Genomic DNA, 13,041 nt, shown 5'->3' with positions numbered 1-13,041 from the left:
ACTTCATTTCTAGTTAAAGATGCTCAGGCCACTTCTACTGTGACCCAAGCAGTGCTAATATGGTATGCTACTTCTGGACTTCGAACCAGTGATCTTGGCAGCAACTTTTCTCATGTGTTTTATTCAATTACTTTTTTGGAGATCTGCACTTGGCAACTTCCATACTCAGGGCATCAGTTTTTCCCACACTCTTCTGAATTCTGTACATAACAGAAGCTGTGAGGAGGGGACCACCACTTAGTCTGTTGTCAAAAGAAAAAGATAGAGTGGGAGGCAGAAGTGGCAGTGGCAGATAAAACTTGAAAGCTGCCTCTCTTCCCTCTTTCTCAAAGCAAAGCCCAGGGCATACCGTTCTGCTTTTGCAATGGCTCTGCTTAGGATGGACCATTCACTCTATAATATGTTTGGCACAAGCCTGTCATCTAAGATGAAGTTGTGCAATACACAGTCTTGCCAGCATCATCTTTGGAAACCAAACTGTAGTGTTTTGAAAACCATAATCCATCTCTTCTCATATAACTGTAGAGCTCAATTTACTTAAGTACCATGCATTTGTGATATACTACGATACTACACAGAGTATAAACAAATATATTGTAAAAGAGACTAAAAACCGGTTGTAAAATTCACATCTATCCAGTTATCCACTGAGATGATATATCTATGCTGTAGCATCAGCATACAAACATAAACAGCTACTATATGGTCACAAAGCCTGAAAATCCATCACTACATTTTAAGGAGGTAAGCTTCATGGTCCGGCTCCCATGGAGCTAGCAATGTAAAGCAATGCTTAAAATCTGTAATGGAGCTATTCTGTTTAACAAATACCACTTAATTTCAAACAAGATGGGAAATACATCCCTACTGATTTTCAACGTTATTTCCACATCTCATGGACTTTTATACAGTAATAAATTGGGCACAGTGGTAATTTATCCCCTAAGTTTGTATCTACTATCTACTGGCTTCATTAATGATCTGAGCACTGTCTATTTAAGCCTCTGTTTAATGGCACCATTCCCTGTATTTGTCCTTAATGCCTTTACAGTTTAATGCAGCATAACAAATGGAACACTGTGCATTTCATATAGTTGCAACTACAGTAATGCCCCATTTTGTATTCCTATCAAGTGGAAGTAGAACAAGCAGAAAAAAATGTGCTAGAAATGCAAACAGACTTAGGGAAAAATATTCAGGGTTCACAAGCTGTACACTGCTTCAAGCATTTCACTTTTCTGTATTCACCTGAAGTGAGTTTTCCAAGCAGTTTAGGTCACAATGGAATTAATCTCACAGAGAAGTCTTCAGATTTGGCTTACTGCTAACTTTCAATTTGGTGCTGCTGTAGAGTTGCTTCAAACCTCATCATTTGAATTCACATTATCTTAAGGACTACAAAATCTAGAAGTTATTTCACAAATAAGGGTTTGTTATAGTGAATAGCCTGGAATATTTTTGCATGCTCTCTCACATACATTTCCTACTGTGGTATTAATAACTAAATAGATCAAGTGCAACATATCAGCAGATTAAGGAAGAATCAAATTTTATTTATAAGACTACTTAGTCGATTTCTACATTTGCTCTTCATTGTTTGTTCTGCTGTCCTAGTCTGAACAGCGACTTCCTCTGCTATCCATGCAGCAGTTCTTTATATCTGTCCTAATATGTAACAGTTATTCATCATTTCTATGCCGTGATGAGAATCAGGGGTTATAGTTTTAGGTTGTTCTTGCTGTACTGTATGACAGCCAGAGATAAGATGTACATCCTCGTCTTCTTTTGGGTTCTGCTCCCCTCTCTCCAGAAAAGATTCTTAAAATCACACTCAGTTTAACTCATCTTCCTTCAGGCTCCTTTCTCTGTCAAGCTTCTTATCTCCAAGGCAAGAATCATCTTTTTTTTTTTTTTTTTCTCCTTTTCTTCTGCATCAAATCCTGAAGTTCATCAGTGCTGTAGTTTCATCCATTGAGTACTGCTAAAACCACCCTTTTCTCCCTGCTAGCTGGCTCACTGGTAAAACTGAATGTTTCTCATCCTTCTTACCACCAGTAAACCTAACGCCAGTAAACCTAACTCTCATATACCTTTCTGCTTTGTTTCCAAAGCACCACTTCCAGAATCCGCTTTGCAAGGCATCGACCTTCAGGTACTTTCTTTCCTTAAAAAAAAAAAAAAAAAAAAAAAAAAGCAGGTATAATCCCAGTGGAGGCGGCAGCTCTGTCTTTCACTATCTAAGAATAAACTTCATTATGCTGTGAGCAACTTGTTAGACAACTGAGTGACAGAATTATTGAAAGATTACATTTAAAAATTAGGTGAAGGTGTTAGAAAGCTGAAAATAATATAATCTGCACACATTTTCAGAATTACAGAAGATCTGTTTCAGCTGTGCTTGACATAGATAGCTTGCAGCTGGTTAGTGCATGAATGCAAGTTCTAATAAAGAAGGACTTTTTAAAAATATATTATTTAAGTAATTACAAGACAATGTACAAAAGGAACGCTGATTTCACCTAAATTCAGTAGATAATCTTTGGAGCACTTTAGGAAACTTTACCCTAAAATGAGTCACAGGAGTCACAAACATCTTAGGAGTTGAAGAGGCATATTGTGGAGTTAAAAATAGTTCTATTTTTAACAATAAGTTTTTCCAAGTTCTTTTTATATGATTTCCATTTAACTAGCAATTTTGATCATTAGGAAAATACTGCAGGAAAAATTAAAACATGAGAGCTGGGGATTTCTTTGGGTTTTAATTGCAGAACGCAAAAAGACATGAAAACAGAGACTGCAGCAAATTTTGGGATAAAAGCCAAGCTTGCAATTTTTAGAGGCAGACTTCTAGCCAAGAGATCAGCCTGACCTTGTGTTATGAGACACAGCACTCAAAGACACCCTATTGGAGGGCCCAGAATTAATCCCTGGTACAGCAAAAGAATTTTCAAGCAAAGGATTACTCTTGAGAGAAGTTTATAGAAGAATGTCCTGACACTAATGCAGTAGACAATACAATTTTTCTTTAAGCTCAAGAAGTCTTTAGATATTAAAGAATTCAAAATTGGAAAGTTCATCTCATCCTCAGGGAGAAGCAAACAGAAAAGCTGGAAGAGCTTACTGCTTTAAAATCACAGTGCAACTGGGGAAAAAAGAAACAACCAAATTTAAAAATGAACTTTTTTTTTAACCTTTCATATGGAAGACAGTTTTTGAAAGACAGACAAATTTTTTACTTCACTTATATGAATAACCATAATTGTAGGACATATTCAATGCTGGTACACTGAATATGGTACAACTCTTCTCACTCAGTAAATATACACTTAGCACTTTTAGGAAACTTTCATCAGTTTGCCACTCAGTTGCTGGCAGTATCACATGCACTGGATAGAAGGGAATATTGTCTTCCCTACATGCTAACTGGTGTGTGTTTGGCCTTCTTCCATACAACAGCACCACGTTAAACCAATTGCACTCTTCTTCCTGAACAAGGAGATGTGCAATAACGTGCTCCCAAAACCTCGTCTCCAATAAATATTTGCATAAACTTTGAAGTTCAGTGTTTGAACTCCATTCAAAAGTACTTGTCATTAATCAGAGCAGTTATGGATATCCAATACAAATATCTACTTCATCATCTCATAAGTATTATTTTCTTGACCTCAATATCTTTCTGTGTCTGGAAGTTCAACAGTTTAATCAAAAGTTGCATAGAAAAGAATTTACATTTATCAGTTCTGAATTTCCCAATTTAGTGAAATCGTGTTTGTTCTAATCTTCTGCTTTCTCAATCAATTGGATTCTTCAACAGAAGTTAAAAATGAAGTGATAAAAGAATTTGATATCAAACTGTTTTAAGGCTGTCCCTCAAATTGTGTACATTGTACTTTCCTTGGATAAGAATCTGAATTCGACATTAATTTACAGGCAAGAAAGCATTTCCTTCCATTTTGCACTCTAGTGAGGGCTAGCCACTACAGTTACTGCAGAAATTGCCCAATAGAAATTATTTCAAAAAGCATTCTTTGTTTGGAAACTTCTTTGACACCATATATACTCACAGTTGTCAAAGCCACAAACTTCCATTTTCTCTCCCCAGAGGTTATTTTAGATTTCCACTGGCTTGTGCATTGAGGAAGTCAGGACTGTATTTTCAATTGATTCCAGCCCTGTGGCATTAAAAAACAAAAATCAAAAACAAAAAATAAACAACGTTAAAGAAGTGCATCTTAAAAGACCCTTTCTGGGCCTTGTTTGTTCTGTTCATATATTTCATCCATAAATTATAAAATACTATGAAATTCAAGAGCAAAACAATTTTGTTTAAAGGCACAGATGAAAGGGAAGTTAAGCATTCTACAATTAAAGAACTGGAAAATGACAGTGTTCCCCTCAACAACTCATAATGTCAGTCTGTCAGAGGAAACAACCCTTGCATTTCTTTGCTACAGAAGTATGTTACTTAGCCCAGACAAAATCCCCCTAACCTGCCAGAGTTCTCAGGCCTGGAATAACATCCTGTCTTCATATATATTTTCTTAATGCAACATAAGTTACTCTAAGAAAGAGAAAAAACTCACTAGTTATTCATTCTGCATCCAAAATGGGGTCAGAATAGAACGTATTAAATAGGGCTTTCAGTGACAACGAAGTACTGAACAGGTGTATATTTTTTGAGCAGTATTCATGTCTGTGCTTTTAAATGGTCGTGGGTCTTGTGGGGGGAGAAAATACATAAATGGTCTACTGTCAAAAAAATGCTTATCTCAGAAAACACTCATTCAGTGTAACTGCATTTTCTATGGAAATATATCAATGCCATTGAACAGTTTGACTTGAAAGTCAGTAAGACAGCCCAGAGCTTATTTGAACTTTGGTTTGATTCCAAATTTCTCAAGAGTCAAATAACACTGATTTTGTTGTTGTTGTTGTTTGCTGGTTCTCATTTTGCTTGCCCAGAAAGCCCTGCTTTCTTTTCAAGGAGCCTGCTGAATTTTTTCAGCTTCATATCCCCCCTGCCTTTCACATGCATTTCAATTTTTTTTTTTTTTAGCTTAATGAATAAAGTTTCCAAAGATGTGTCATGTATTTATTGATTTATTTCACTGTCAGGAAAATCCCCACTCTAGTAAGTTCTAACTATGAGCATTACTTTACAAAGTTTAAAGTAGCCTTCAAAGACAATTCAATCCAGTTTACGTTGCCAGAGCTTTTACTTTTAGTTTAGTGTGCTTTAACTAGTCTGTACATACTCTGACACTCAAAACACATGCAGGACATTTGGAAAAAATGCCTGTCTTGTCAGGAAAGTCAGAATTTGATAGCTTGACATTAATGCAGTTTCTCCTCTTCATAGCTGTACTAGAGAATGTGACCGCCAGTAGTTTCCAACCGGTGCTGGATGAAAACAGAGCAGCAAAGTACCTCTGTAACAGAAATATATATATATACACACATACATACACATCTACTTTCCATGCTTTAGCTTCAGCAGCTTAGCAAATCTAAGTCTTTACCTCTTTTTTTTTTTTTTTTTTTTAATTCAGCTTTTCTTTCTACTCCACCATGCCTGCACAGCAGGTAAGAGAGATTGAGAAATGGGAGAGAGCAGCCCTGCAGTCCCCAAGGTCAGTACAGAGGAGGGCAGCAGCTCATTGCAGCCCAGGGGAGACTCATGGCGGAGCAGGCTGTCCTTCTGCAGCCCACAGGCACCAGATCTCTACATGCAACCATGGAGGAGCCCACAGTGCAGCCCATGGATACCCCTGTAGGAGCAGCCTCTTTGGAGGATGGGGAGTGAAAGGCTGATGTGGTTGTGCTTAGCTATATACTAATGTTAAACCATCCCCACAAGCCATATTTACCCCTCTTTCTTCCTCTCCCACTCTGATGAAAACAGATAAATCAAAGCCAAATGAAACACCTTTCATTCTGAACCCACATTTTGCTCAGATTACAATTATTTCCTCAAAAAAGATTAGATTTCTGGCTATCAGCAAATTAGGTTATGCTACCAGGTTACAGCAATCTGACTGTACGTGTATAGAGTACTAACACCAAACTCACAAGTTCCTCAGCTAGACCACCCTTCATCTTAAAACAAAATAGTTTGATTACCTTTTCACCAGTCTTACTCACATTTCCACTCTGCCAGTTTTTAAATTGGTTTATCACCTTCCTTGAATTTCAAATAGAGCTGTTTTGCACTTATTTAAATACTACTCAGTGACCTTAGCAGACTCTGTTCTTATCTACTGTCTTTATGACAAGCACAACTGAAGTAGTCTCAGGAGACGGAGTAGCCAAGGTGAGTTTCTGTATTTCTAACACAAATGAAATAGAAAAATAAACCTGGGTTAAGCTTCACAACTTTCATGGAACAACTTTATTATATCCTTTCTGTAGCTGCTAGAGAAAAAACGATCCAAATACCGCTCTTTGGTTGTGGTAGGGTCTTAGAGCTCAAACTCATCATTACTATATTGCTGTAAAACTGAACAACTGCCAAGGTGCTGAGAGCTATGTGCAAGTTACTTAAAGAAATCCAGCTGTTTTAACTGAAGAGAAAATTGATAATTTATTTAAAGATAATTTATTAAAGTTACTCATTAAAAGTAATTTATTTTGCAGCTTAAATTCCCACTGACCTCATTATTCCCTTAGGATCTAACAGGAATGCCAAAAAAAAAAAGAAAAAAGAAAAAAGAAAAAGAAAGGAATTTCAGTATGCTGAGATCCTTCACTGGAAGGAAGGCAGAGGTGGGAAAGAAAAATAAAGCTGATTTTGTGAAGTCTCAATCTTAAGTTAACATCCTTCCTTGCTTAGGCAGAAATGTGGAAGAAACAAAGCTTCCTTCAGCAGTCACAACACCTAAACCTGTTTAGGCAGAAGCTGCCATGAAGATATTTTCTCATATTCCAAATGTCTGTTCTACAGTTAATTAGGAGTGAGGGCCACTGAAATCTATAGTAAAATAATTTCACTAGATTATTACAAAAAGAAATACTAAAAAAATATATAGGTCCAAACTTGCCTGATATCTGCTTACCAACCTAAATTCTGGAGCTAAACTCTTCTTCTTAAGGATTTACAGTGGATTCAAGAGAGAATATGTAAAACATGTCGTGACATCACCCTCATATTCCTAATACCCCGCACGTCTTTTCATTCAGTTTCTCTACTAAAACTGAACTGAAAATGAAATAAACTGTGGAACTACGTGGAAACAAGCCCTTCTGACCTTTCTGTAGTTCATTTCATAGTGATGAACGACGGAGTTATCCAGCTAGAAAAATCACAAAATATAATACAGTATTAAGAAATAGTTCCAAAAATCCCAGCAGTGGTAAAATATCTATAGGTAAACTAAAAAATTCACACACTGAAAATATTTTACAACAACAAATTTGCAGAAAACTCAGGTTGGTCTCAAACTGTAAGTATGGCTAACAAAATAATTTCTTACAAAGCATGCTAAGTGGCTTTCCAAAATTGTGCTATTTGTCACATATACACCAACTAATAAAAACACGCTCTATGCTTTTCCCCTTAGATTCTTGAAATGATCTGATAAAGGTATCAATATTGCACACATTCTCTCTTCTCGTTGCCAGTGCATCAGCACACTACTGAGAGAACTCTTTTACAGGCCACACCAACAAAGAGTGTGAGAAACAGAAGGCTTAAAAGATATAAAGTGTGCCATAAACCAACCTTAAGCAATCATATCTTCTTAGATTAATGAAAACAACACCACGACTTGATTAATGAAGGTATTATGAAACACTTGTTTCATGTCCTATTTTTTTTCCTAGGACTCTAGTATGTCACTAATTCCCTCTTCAGATTGGAAGTTCCATCCATGGAGGTGTTCAAGGCCAGGCCAGATAGGGCCCTGGGCAGTCTGATCTGGTTGGAGGTGTCCCTGCCCACAGCATGAGTGTTGGAACTAGGTGATCTTTAAAGAAGCCAAAACATTCTATGATTCTATGGTACTTAGTTGTATTATAAAATAAATAAATAAATACAGCTAATGGAAATACTCTCCTTTGATTTTCATGGAACTTAACAGCTGAATCAAATTTAATAGTTAATAATTTTTGAAATAGATATTCCTACTCAAAAAAAAACCACCACCACCAACAACAAAAAAAAAACAACAGTAATTCCTAAACTGAAACGAGACAAAGTGAACTAAGATATCCTTTAAGCTATTAGAATAGCATCATAAAATTCTGCTTGGCTGTTTTTTATAACATGGGATTCGAATTATTTTGTACTGAGTATGCATCTGAATATAGGTTCTTAGGCTTAATGAATTGGATCAGTGATTTTTATCAGCGAACCATCACATATTATTAAATTAGTGTTTCTTGATAGCTATGACAATGATTTCTTAATCTTTCATTTATTCAGAAATTGCTACTCATTGATATCTCCAGTCTGGGGTTTAGAATGTTCCAACAGCCAAATTATATACAATAGGATAAGGGAAAGTAAAAATACACTGTTTTCATTTCGTTAATATTCAGTAATCATTACTGTAATAAGAAGGAAAGAAACCTGGCATTAAAGATGGAAATAACAAGGATTTGTGGATGGCAAGGATAAAGCCTTCACAAACTTTGTCTTGAAACAGGCAGCACACCAGGGTGCTCCAGTCAGGTAGAGCACCACAGCTCCACCGGTAGCATGTAATGCGCAAATGAACACCACACCCACACACACACACAAGGCCTGGAGCACGGCCAAAGTAAAGTATCCTGATCGAGTACTCTCACCTGAAAGGAGAGGGGCACAACAGGTAACAGATAAGATACAAAGCTGAGTTTCAGGCAGCAAAGGGAAAAAATCCCCTGCAGCAGGAAGCAGAGGGTATGGCACAGAGGTCACCTGGTTACTGCTCAAGACAAGCTTACAGCAAAATGGGATGGCTCATTCCTCAGAGATAAAACTTTCATTAACAAGTGTAAAGGCCTATGATCAAAAATAAATGGAATCCCTCATTTTTCAACCATAGGAATGTAATTACATGAAAGAAGAGGTAGTATTTAGGAGTTAGAGTTAATTAAAGCAAAGGCTGGAAGTAACAGTCAGCTAAGAGATAAGAGAAATAACAAACTAGGGAAAGCCCAGCCTTCAGCAGTGACTGTGTCTGTGTATTTATCAGAAGGCAGAATCATTCTTTTTGACTTTAGGTAGATTTTGGTTTCTTGCTTGCCTCTATTTCTAGCCTTCCAAGGTAGTGCATTCACAATGGCCAGCCCTCCACCTAGCTCAGCAGAAGCCAGACCCATCCTGCTGGTTCTATCACCATCATTTAACTACATCAAAATAAACACGTAATTCTTATGGTTATTAAATCTTTTTTTAGCCATGCAGAAAGTAAACATTGTGATGTTTATGTGCAAAATGCACCCTTTTTCAATGGTGTGTTTAAATGTCTTTGGAGATACTATTTAGAAGCCACGAGAAAGCTCATAATGGCAACAAAATGGGACAAGAAGGATCAGGAATAGCAAGAAGGAAGCTCTTTCTACTCTGGTCTTGCTCAGGAACAAATTATTATACCAGATCTAAAGTGAGTGGGATAAAGATCATCTGTCTAATTTTACATTCATTCTGGGTGTATGTATAAGACTGAAGATAGTGCAAGTCAGAGAAATAAGCCTAAAATATTATTTTAATTAGTCTGTTTTTTGTTACTAAGGATAAAATAGTTATGAACACACAGAATGTCCTTAAAGAACTTTGGTTTACTTATCTTCCAAACAGAGCAAATTCAAATATTTGTAAAATATTCGTTGAAATAGTTATTATATAAACAAAGTTACCAATTGTTCTCTTAAAACATCTCCTCTTTGTAATCTCTCGTTTCCAAGACATGCTGGATTAACATGAACATATTGGACTCTGAAACAGAAAACTGTTGAGAGGTTTCTTCTAGCCACACTGCCCTCTCTGTGGCAGAATCCCTTGCATCTGTTTCCACACTAAATTCTAAAGTGTAGTTTAAGCACCCAAGTGAAACTGAACTATCCATAACATTGAGAGTGCAGGGATAGTTACTCATGGCACTTCAGAAATAAAGGAAATGAAGGTACAAACATAACAACAGCCTTTAAAGATGTCAATGAAAAGCACGGTGTATTAGCAGAGAGAAGATCCATGAAATACTGCACAGCAGTACACTGATAAATCACTTCAGCTGGTTCTAGCCCTGTGAATATGCACTACTTCTTCTCTAGAATAGAAATCTGGGTATTAAATAGAATAACTCCATCACATACAAAGTAGGCATATGTGAACAACTCATTCAAGCAATTAAGAAAACCCAGATGGTTCATGTTTTTTGGTATGAAAACACCTTCTCATTTAGTGGTATAAATCAAGAGTAATTGCATTAAAAATTAAGAAATCAAACCAGTATGGGAAGAGATGCAGATCCATTTAAAGTTACATAGAAAGCCAAATTTCAGTCTCAAGAGAATTCCTAACACTTCAGCAGTAATTTCAATGTCAAAAGAGAAGACACGTTGATGCATAATACAGTGTAGTATAACAGACAGGTTTGACATACTTAGCTAAAAAGGCTTAAAATGCATTGTTAAAATTTAAGCTATTTGCAGAGTTTCTTTTTTTCAAGATTGATTAATATCTTCATTGGAAATGTTCTCCATTTCTAAAGCTGAAGAGTTTGAGGTGCTTGTTCTAAACTTTCCTATAAAAAAATGAGAAGTATAAATCATCATTTAATAAGAAAAGCATACATTCTATCAACAGCCAATATATTAATCACAAAGATTCTTTTATAAACTTTAAGTCTTCTGTAATGTTAATGAACTACCATTTTACTGTTTTACAATGTAATCAGAGAACTTCATTAAACAGTTACTCATTCTCACGTAAAGACAGTTTACCAAGTAAAGTACTGAGCAGTGTTTCCTCAGTCCTTGGCTTCTTTAGTAGGTTAATCAGGGAATGATACTATAAGAATTTTCTTATTTCGAATTAACAAAGACATAATCATATGGCTTCCCCAGGTGTAAATGTGTTCCTGAATAATTTTCAAAGATAGTATCACTTCATCACAGAACTCATTTATATTTATGACATTATAAATGTTCTTTACAGCAGTGCAATAGATGAGGGCTGCTCTGAAACTAATGCCTCCCATTTTATTATTCTGACCAATGACGTCAGAGGCAGATTATGGTGATATGGCAGTAAAGGTTGAAACTTCCCACCAATATTCAATTATATCTTGTTGGTATGTGACTAATGGCAGCAGAGGGGCAGCCTGACAAAAAGGCTTCTTACATGGAAGTGCATATGGAGCCAAAGTGTGGAACTGAATTCCTTCATGTGGAAAAAGTAGCCCCCATTGCCATTCATTGACACCCGCTGAACGCGTATGGAGGCCCAACAGTGGATGTGAGCACAGTGAGGTTTTGGGTGGTGCATTTCAGCAGTGGCAGCTCTAGGTCACCTCCACTGGTGCAGATCTTTAAGACTGTGTCATGCAAGCCCTTGTTCATTGCTGCTGAAAATGTATGGCTAATGGTGGTGACTATGTAGAAAAATAGTGTGCTGCAGCTAAGAACGTGCTGTATCGGTGTTACTGTACTCTTTTTATGTGCTGCAGTTTCCATGAAAATAAATAGGAGGCATTACTTTCAGAGCAACCTACATATTTAACAGAAATCTTGAGTTCATTCAGATATATGCAGAGAAATGTGGTCTACTCTGCCACTTTTTTCTTCACATGGCATAGCGAGATCTCTTTTCTCTTTAGTCACTCCCGCATACTGCTGGTTCATACCGGTTGTAGATTTCAGCTTTGGGTCAGGCCAAAAGGGCAAAGATATAAACAAATTAGTCTTGTTGTCAGATCACGGGTAAATTTGTTTGTGGTAACATCAGAATTAGGCTGACATTTCATTTGGTGTTTTAATATTTATGTCCCATCTTAATTTTGAATTCTTTAATTCTCCACAGAAAGACTAAAACAGTTAATAATGCAAAATGTGCCATCTTTAAGTCATACCCACATCATCTAGGAGTCATGAGAATCATACCTCTTGTCTTGTGACTCACATCTGCAAGATTCTGTCTACTAAATGAGAAACTTCTGATAACACCTGAAAAGCTTCAGAAAATGTGAACACTTGGAGACTCACTTTGCGTAAGCACAGCAACAGGTTTTGCAAACTGTTCTGCTTTCCAGCTCTGCACATTCCCAAGCTGTGGCTGTCTGTCCTCAGGTAGCTCTGCTATCGTCCAGTGTATAACCTGGGACCAGACTGCTATGAAAAGTTTTGTAAGAAGCTTTGTTGGATCTCCCACCCATCTTGGATCAGGAACCATATGTAAGCTCAGGCACTTGCCCTTGCCTTGCACCTTATTGATTGTGGCTCATTGATTTGCCTTCTTGGCCTAAGTGGTCCTGTCTTATTACTGTGGATCAAGGACCGAAATGCTTGGTTGACCCCAGCAGCCAGTCCTGACCCCTGCTCTTCTGTGTCACATGCTGTGGGCCTGTCCCTTTGTCAAGGAGGACACTTCATCCATGTGCAGACTTGTCATCCTTGTTTCCATCTTGATTTCCCTTGCACAGAGCAGCTCTCTCCTTTTGTTCCTTGACTCCTGCTCTTCAGCATCTCAGAAATGTTGGTAACTTCCCACACCCTATTTAATCCATCCTAATTAACTTGAGACAGCTGACAATGACATAATGCACTCTACATCTAAGAAGATAGAATCATGGGTTATCTCTAGAAAGCTAAATACAAGTAAGGAGATTTTTGGAACTCATTAATTCCATATCAAGAAAATATGTAACTCTGATCCAAATTAACCCCACAATAGCCAAGATAATTGTATATCATCTTAGGTGTTTAATACATGAGTGTAAAGAAGAGTTTGCCTGGCTGAACCCTGCTTGCCAGAATTATGCACACTATGCTGGCTGCTGATAATTTTCTGGGGCAGATGAAAATAGCAACTAGCAAAATCAAGCAAAAAGCTTAGCCAGCATG

The sequence above is a fragment of the Gallus gallus genome, chromosome 3, assembly GCF_016699485.2.
Source record: "Gallus gallus isolate bGalGal1 chromosome 3, bGalGal1.mat.broiler.GRCg7b, whole genome shotgun sequence".
In the NCBI taxonomy this organism is placed as follows: domain Eukaryota; kingdom Metazoa; phylum Chordata; class Aves; order Galliformes; family Phasianidae; genus Gallus; species Gallus gallus.
This window is presented reverse-complemented; position numbering follows the sequence as displayed.